Genomic DNA, 8,934 nt, shown 5'->3' with positions numbered 1-8,934 from the left:
AGAGCAGCAGCCCATGAGACACTGAGCAGAGCGGAGCAGTTAACCCCTACTCCACTGATTACAGGGGAACCAAACTAAATTTACCCAATAGCCTACACAACTCTCGGAGGGTTCTACCCTGTATTATGGGAACGTTTGAAAAACGTGGGCAACCCATCATTTTTTACATGATTCTAATGAAGTCAAAGGGACTAAGAACGCGGCGTTGAGCTCCAGAAGCTTGAGCAATTAAATGTGAACAGGGACCCTTTTAATGGGGCTTGGAGCTTTGGGCTTGAAGCTACAAAACGCTCAGGTGTGAAGGAGTGCTTAGGGGTCTATTTATCAGCGAGTCAGACATTTACCCAAAGGATCCAATTATAAAAATGGGTGAATCTTGAGTAAAGGTTGTGTGACTCTCGGGAGAGAACACTGATAAATAGACCCCTTAGGATGTCTACAGACAAAGAGGTACAACCATGAAGATGATGAGCTGCGATAATATCGATCTGTCCTGGGCCAGGCCCCTGCCGTAACGCTCACCTGATTGTGATAGCGGTTCACGCGCGGTACTTAAAGTCCCCATCCATTCTCTGAGGAAAGTTGGGGAAGCATGATGACACGTTTCTGGCTACCCAAATGGTTCCCGAACATATCCATCAGACTTCGAAGCAGCAGGACATTTTCAGAGGCTTCTGAAGTAGACTTAACTTTCTTCTAAAAATGTTGGTTGGCCTCTGAGGGGTCTATTTATCAGTGTTTACATCCATGAGTCAGACATTTTCCCAAAGGATCCAATTATAAAAATTGGTGAATCTTGAGTAAAGGTTGTGTGACTCTTGGGAGAGAACACTGATAACTAGACCCCTTAGGATGTCTACAGACAAAGAGGTACAACCATGAAGATGACGAGCTGCGATAATATCGATCTGTCCTGGGCCCAACCCCTGCCGTAACGCTCACCTGATCGTGATTGCAGTTCACGCGCGGTACTTGAAGTCCCCATCCATTCTCCGAGGAAAGTTGGGGAAGCATGATGACACGTTTCTGGCTACCTAAAGGGTTCCCGAACATATCCATCAGACTTAGAAGCAGCAGGACATTTTCAGAGGCTTCTGAAGTAGACTTAACTTTCTTCTAGGCATGTTGGTTTGCCTCTGAGTTACTCTGAGCTACTTGAGTTGCTTCCATTCGCATCAACTTGCACTCATGAAATCTAAAAACTCTAAAGCACCCTCTAGTGTGCTACTAGAACAGTGTGAGCAAATCTATTGTGTATGACTCGTGGTAACTGTGTCTGTGATTAAGGTCGGATTACTGCAGGTTAAGCTGGATGGTTTAACAGGCTGGGACTCTGCTGCATCCGCTTGGTTCTGGAGGACCATTGGAACCTTACAGAAGCCAGTGGGCAGAAGAGGTGGAGCGCTAATCTGCATGTTTGTTGAAGTCTTACCAATCCCAGGTCTGGAGGCCCTGGTAGAGTGGTGGATCAGCACATAAATATGAGAGAGACAGGCTGGCGGGGGAGTTGGGTCAAAGATGGATTGCTGAGGAGACTGTCGGTGGCCTTGGAGGGGTCCCCTAAGTCTAAGGGGCTGGTCTCCAGATCAGGCTCGGTCTGGCTCAGGAGGGTCTATTTAGCAGTACATCATTAATAGGATCAAGGCCTGGAAGCAGTGGGAGCAGGGGGGGACTGACCATTTGGAAACTCGGGCACTGCCCGAGGGCCCGGGGTCAGTAGGGGGCCCCATGAGATGCCCCTGGTATCTTTTCATAGGCTTTTTTGAGTTTGGCCAAGGACACAGGGGCCCCATGATCCCCTATTGCCTGGGGGCCCCATGAGTTGTCAGTCCGCCCCTGAGTGGGAGCAAGGAGAACAGAGTGAGTACATCATCACACCCTGGGATCCACAAGAGGAGAGACTACCACGTGTAGCAAGCTTTTCAAAGGGCTTGAACCCTTATCTTTATCCTGGGAGATCTTCAGAGCAGCCAGGAGGGCTGGTAATGTCTGCAGGCTGTGGAGCTGGGAGCAGTTCTACAGGGGAGGAGACACTTCTGCATGTAGTTTGCAACAAGCTAAGGTAACTTTTGAGGGGGGCTGCGAGTCCCTCACCCGTAAGGGGCTGCTGCTACTGATCTACAAAGACTGATGGCTTTCCAGGAGAAGAACAGTCCAGGATCTGTTTCTGTAAATAGGAAGGAGGTTGTCCCTGTGCATTGATTCAGTCAAGTTGGGCATCCCATAATCCCTATTATCCCATCCAAGTTGTATTCCCTAATAAAATAACAAAAACCGAGCTCATGGACTGCTCACTGACTATTTGTGAAAGTGTGGAAAATGCACGTTGCCTGGCTGTGCGGAGTTTATGGGGACCTGGAAACACAGTGGCCCTCACGAGGGTAGCGCTACACCAATACTTGGACATGATCCTGGACATTGAGGCATACCTGGTCATTAACGATCTTACAATAGAATCTAAGTTGGTCCAATTTCTACAGTCTGCTAGCAGGAAGAGTTCACCGTGTCCTCCAACAGCTCCTCACGTATAAAGTGCTAGAGAGCATCCTGGAGGTCAGGGCTTAGCCCCAGGTATACACATCATCATGGTCTATAGCTGTCAATATGTGTATATACAGCTGTGGGCTACAGATACATCACTGAGTCTGGCAGCAGGTGTGCTGCTATCCTCTGCCTCTAGGGCCACATTAACCCCTCAGTGATGAGATACGCAGGGGCACCCCAGACAGATCTCGTTACTCCCGGTGTGACTCCCAGTGGCGGCGTACAGTGACATCATCGCAGAGTCATCTCTGTCTGACTTGGGGAAACATTTGTTAAACTGCTTAGCTGTGTGTGTTTTTTTAATGATTAAATATTTTTATTGGGCGATGGAGTAAAAAATACTATGTTCACACATCTGCTTCATGTGATCTAGTGATACAAGCAGAATGATAATATATGGTGTGTCTTGTGGGAACAGTTTGGTGAAGACCCTTTTCTGTTCCAGCATGACTGTGCCCCTGTGTACAAAGCCAGCTCCATAGAGATATGGTCTGGCCAGCTTGGTGTGGAGGAACTTGAGTGTTCTGTACAGAACCCTGACCTCAGCCCTACTGGAAACCTTTGATGAAATGGGTTGTGAGCCAAGTCTCCTCATCCATTATCAATGCCTGACCTCCCCAATGTTCCTTTGGGTGAATGAGCACAAATTCCCACAGACACAAACCAAAGTTTTGTAGGAAGTCTTCCCAGGAGAGTGGAGACAGCTCCAAAAAGACATAGTTTGGTCAGTTTGGTGTGGAGGAACTTGAGTGTTCTGTACAGAGCCCTGACCTCAACCCTACTGGAAACCTTTGATGAAATGGGTTGTGAACCAAGTCTTCTCATCTATTATCAACGCCTGACCTAACCAATGTTCGTTTGGGTGAATGAGCACAAATTCCCACAGACACAATCCAAAGTTTTGTAGGAAGTCTTCCCAGGAGAGTGGAGACAACTCCATAAAGACATGGTTTGGTCAGTTTGGTGTGGAGGAACTCGTGTGTCCTGTACAGAGCCCTGACCTTAACCCTACTGGAAACCTTTGATGAAATGGGTTGTGAACCAAGTCTTCTCATCTATTATCAATGCCTGACCTCACCAATGTTCGTTTGGGTGAATGAGCAGAAATTCCCACAGACACAATCCAAAGTTTTGTAGGAAGTCTTCCCAGGAGAGTGGAGACAACTCCATAAAGACATGGTTTGGTCAGTTTGGTGTGGAGGAACTTGTGTGTCCTGTACAGAGCCCTGACCTCAACCCTACTGGAAACCTTTGATGAAATGGGTTGTGAACCAAGTCTTCTCATCCATTATCAATGCCTGACCTCACTAATGTTCGTTTGGGTGAATGAGCACAAATTCCCACAGACACAATCCAAAGTTTTGTAGGAAGTCTTCCCAGGAGAGTGGAATCAGCTCAATAAAGACATGGTTTGGTCAGTTTGGTGTGGAGGAACTCGAGTGTCCAGTACAGAGCCCTGACCTCAACCCTACTGAGCACCTATGGGATGAAATGGGTTGCAAGCCAAGTCTTCTCATCCAGTATCAATATCTGACCTCACCAATGTTCCTTTGGGTGAATGAGCACAAATTCCCACAGACACAATCCAAAATTTTGCAGGAAGTCAAGAAAGCTCCATAAAGACATGGTTTGATCAGTTTGGTGTGGAGGAATGTGGGTGTTCTGCACAGAGCTCTGATCTCAACCCTACTGAACACAGAGAGAGAGATTGATTGGGTATAGATCTCTGTTTGTTCCAAGCATGTCTAACTTTACTGATGAGATGACTGTTCCAAGCTGCAGCTACTCTTTCAGTAAAATAATACTTCCTAAGGTTAGTTTTGAACTTTCCTCCTGCTAGTTTGAGGTCATGTCCCGTGTTGTTGATCTTATCCCCATATTGTAATCCTGCCCTCCTGAACTTTATTTACACCCCTAAAGTATTTAATGGTTTCAATCATGTTCCCCCCTTTCCCTTCTTTCCTCCAGACTGTACATATTAACTTCTTGAAGTCTCTCCTGATAAGGTTTATCCCCCAGAACTTTCATCATTCTTGTTGCCTGTCTCCAGATCTTATCAATATCTTTTTGTAGGTGAGGTCTCCAGAAATGGATACAGTATTCTATATGAGGTCTAACTAAATATCTATATAGAAGGACCAGGGCCCCCTTCCTCCTGCTGGTGACCCCTCTAGTGATATAAAGATCTATATCGAAGAATCGGGACCTCCTTCCTCCTGCTGGTGACCCCTCTAGTGATTTAGAGATCTATATAGAGGAATCGGGACCTCCTTCCTCCTGCCGGTGACCCCTCTAGTGATATAAAGATCTATATAGAGGAATCAGGACCTCCTTCCTCCTGCCGGTGACCCCTCTAGTGATATATAGATCTATATAGAGGAATCGGGACCTCCTTCCTCCTGCTGGTGACCCCTCTAGTGATATAAAGATCTATATAGAGGAATCAGGACCTCCTTCCTCCTGCCGGTGATCCCTCTAGTGATATAAAGATCTATATAGAGGAATCGGGACCTCCTTCCTCCTGCCGGTGACCCCTCTAGTGATAGAAAGATCTATATAGAAGAATCGGGACCTCCTTCCTCCTGCTGGTGACCCCTCTAGTGATATAAAGATCTATATAGAAGAATCGGGACCTCCTTCCTCCTGCTGGTGACCCCTCTAGTGATTTAGAGATCTATATAGAGGAATCGGGACCTCCTTCCTCCTGCCGGTGACCCCTCTAGTGATATAAAGATCTATGTAGAAAAAGGAAACCCTCTGAGAACTTACAGGAATAATAATCCTTGTACTAGTTGTGGACTTCCATCCGTTCTGTTTTGGGTTGAGTCATGGCCGGCACATGGCCCGGGGCCACAGACAATGCCTCATACGAGGTGCTTGTTGTGTACTTGTGTGCACAGGAATCAAATGATCAACAAATCTGTCATCCGGTACAATGGGGCTGATGATGTGCCGGGAAGATTTCTACACTCCATGCGGCATGCTTGCACAGACCTCTGAAAGGTGAACTCAGATGATCGACACTTCCATGTGGGATGTTTGTCTGCTCACACTCGACGACATTCGTCAGAAGACCGAATTCAGCTTCTCTGGTGAAATAGAAAGAATCGGCTCTTCAATTATTTATAGTTAGAGTGCGTGGGCTCCAGGATCAGTGAACGGGGCTCCAGGATCGGTGAACGGGGCTCCAGGATCGGTGAACGGGGCTCCAAGATCGGCGAACGGGGCTCCAGGATCGGCGAACGGTGCTCCAGGATCGGTGAACGAAGCTCCAGGATCGGTGAACGGGGCTCCAAGATCAGTGAACGGGGCTCCAAGATCGGTGAACGGGGCTCCAGGATCGGTGAACAGGGCTCCAGGATCAGTGAACGGGGCTCCAAGATCAATGAACGGGGCTCCAAGATCGGTGAACAGGGCTCCAGGAGTCATCTAAAGCCCAGTGTACCCTTAAACTCCACCAGAATCCACCTTAATGTCTATGGACCCCCCAACAATGGTCTCTTATTGGCTCCCTTTTGTCTGTTAATGATCCCATTGAAAGTGGTTCCAAGTGTACCTTCACTAAATGGACAAAAAAAATAACCAGTTGATCCTGCCAGAAAATCCACTGTGCTAACCTCCTGTTCAGCTCACCTCTGCTAACTACAGAACACCTCCCCCTCGATGTTAAGGAGATTAGGAGAGGGGGGGTGGTTGTAGTCCTGTCCTTGGGGGACAATGCTACTCCTCCACAGATGCAGTGAGCGAGCGTTGTCACCCCAGTACAGGAAGTGTGTTACTGGCAGGATCACTGGGAGAAAATAGGGAAGTAGAAAGCATGAAAAAAAGAACACAAATGCACTTATCACATCTGAAGACCCCTAATACACTATATTGCCCCTAGTATTGGTCAGCCGGCCTTTCCCCACACATGACCTTTAATGGCCCCCCAGTCTTAGTCCGTAGGGTTCAATATTGAGTTGGCCCCGCCCTTTGCAGCTATAACAGCTTCACCTCTTCTGGGAAGGCCGTCCACAAGGTTTAGGAGGGTGTCTATGGGAAGGTTGGACCATTCTTCCAGAAGCACATTTGTCAGGTCAGGCACTGATGTCGGGGGAGGAGGCCTGGCTCGCAGTCTCCACTCTAATTCATCCCAAAGGTGTTCTATGGGGTTGAGGTCAGGACTCTGTGCAGGACAGTCATGTTCCTCCACCCCAAACTGGCTCCTCCATGTCTTTATGGACCTTGCTTTGTGCACTGGTGGGCAGTCATGTTGGAACAGGAAGGGGCCATCCCCAAACTCTTCCCACAAAGTTGGGAGCATGGAATTGTCCAAAATGTCGCCTTAAGAGTTCCCTTCACTGGAACTAGGGGGCCAAGCCCAACCCCTGAAGAACAACCCCACACCATAATCCCCCTCCACCAAACTTTACACTTGGCACAATGCAGTCAGGCAAGTACCGTTCTCCTGGCAACCGCCAAACCCAGACATGTCCATCGAATTGCCCGACAGAGAAGTGTGATTGGTTACTCCAGAGAACACGTCTCCACTGCTCTAGAGTCCAGTGGCAGCGTGCTTTACACCTCGGCATCCGACGTTTTGCAATGCACTTGGTGATGTAAGCCTTGGATGCAGCTGCTCGGCCATGGAAACCCAATCCATGAAGCTCTTGAACAGGTGTACCGGCTCCTCCCCCTCAGTCTTGCACAGGTGTACCAGCTCCTCCCACTCAGTCTTGCACAGGTGTACCGGCCCCTCCCCCCAGTCTTGCACAGGTGTACCAGCTCCTCCCTCTCAGTCTAGCACAGGTGTACTGGCTCCTCCCCCTCAGTCTTGCACAGGTGTACCGGCTCCTCCCCCTCAGTCTTGAACAGGTGTACCGGCTCCTCCCACTCAGTCTTGTATGGGTGTACCAGCTCCTCCCCCTCAGTCTTGCACAGGTGTACCAGCTCCTCCCCCTCAGTCTTGCACAGGTGTACCGGCTCTTCCCCCTCAGTCTTGCACAGGTATACCGGCTCCTCCCCCTCAGTCTTGCACAGGTGTACCGGCTCCTCCCCCTCAGTCTTGCACAGGTGTAACGGCTCCTCCCCTTCAGTCTTGCACAGGTGTACTGGCTCCTCACCTGGACTGGAATGGCTTCCTCTGATGTCACTGCACACTGGGAACTTCTCACAATGTGCATTAGAAGATGGAGTAAGTCAGAGCTCCACCTCATTTCCTGGCTGGAGGACGTCCAGCACCATCCAGCTCTTTTCTCCCCAGCCTGACAGTCCAATGCCCCGCCCCTTTCATTCATTGCATTTCCGTTCCTTCATGAACAAAGGCCTTAGCATCCCACATAGACATCTTCATGCAAATTTAACCTGCCTAGGAACGCCCACTCCTCCAGACTGACACCCCCCTCCCTCATCAAGGCATTTTCACATTTGCATAACCCCTCCCAAGAGCCCGCCCACTGCTTGCATTAGGACTGAAGGCTCTCAAGAGGAGTACTGATGCAAAGGGCTGTGATGTCTTCAGGAAACTATGTACAGCACCCTGCCGGCCCCTCCCACCAGCCACAGTCTGCTTAGCATTGCATAGAGAAGCACAGAGACCCAGAAATGACATATGACAATGACCGGATCTAAAAATAAGGGATGTCATGAAAATGGAAGAGTTTTATTTAGAAATGCTGATGAGGGAGGGGGAGGGGAACCAGGGCTGACACAATATATACCATCCAACATTAATGTGTGTCACCGCGACGTGCGGTATTGCGTGGTGTACGCGGGACAACACATTGCAAAAATTAGAAATGTTTTTTCCTTTTTTCATGCATTGGGACTGAATAGGACTGCAGCCTGTGAGGGGGCCCCCAGGGGCCCGCAATCCCATATACATCCTGCGTCAGGTCCCTGCGTCCGGATCTGATCAGTTCGGTGATCGATTTTATACATCGATGATGATGTGACTATGAATCAGGAATCACGCTGCGCCCAGACGTCAGACCCGGGCCGCCTTGGTGGGGGAGGGTGGAGGGGCGCTTTTCAGCGGCACCCCTGGAGGGCCGGTGGGCACCTCTGGAGAGCACAGCTCAGGACACACACAGATTCCCCCCAGGAAGAGCGGGGGAGGGGACTCATTAAAAAGCCCTCAATTTATAATAATTACACTAATTGGCGCAATGTAAACATGTCGGCTCCCATTTCCTGAGCGCGGCTCAGCCGCCCCCCCCCTCCTCAAAACTCCCCCCCCTCCCCCCTCCGCCAACATCAGCAGACAGCTTTAAACAAACTCTGCTAATTACCCCTCCAGCCTTAAATAAACTCCAGATGGGGGCTCACTCCCCCCCCCCCTTCCAGGGACTGTCATCCTGATCGGGGCCCGGGACCCTCATCAATAACTAATCAATGAATTATCCATGATGA

This window comes from Staurois parvus, unplaced genomic scaffold, assembly GCF_062004578.1.
Source record: "Staurois parvus isolate SC_StPar_1 unplaced genomic scaffold, SC_StPar_1.0 ptg002054l, whole genome shotgun sequence".
NCBI lineage: Eukaryota > Metazoa > Chordata > Amphibia > Anura > Ranidae > Staurois > Staurois parvus.
Note: the sequence above shows the minus strand (reverse complement) of the source record.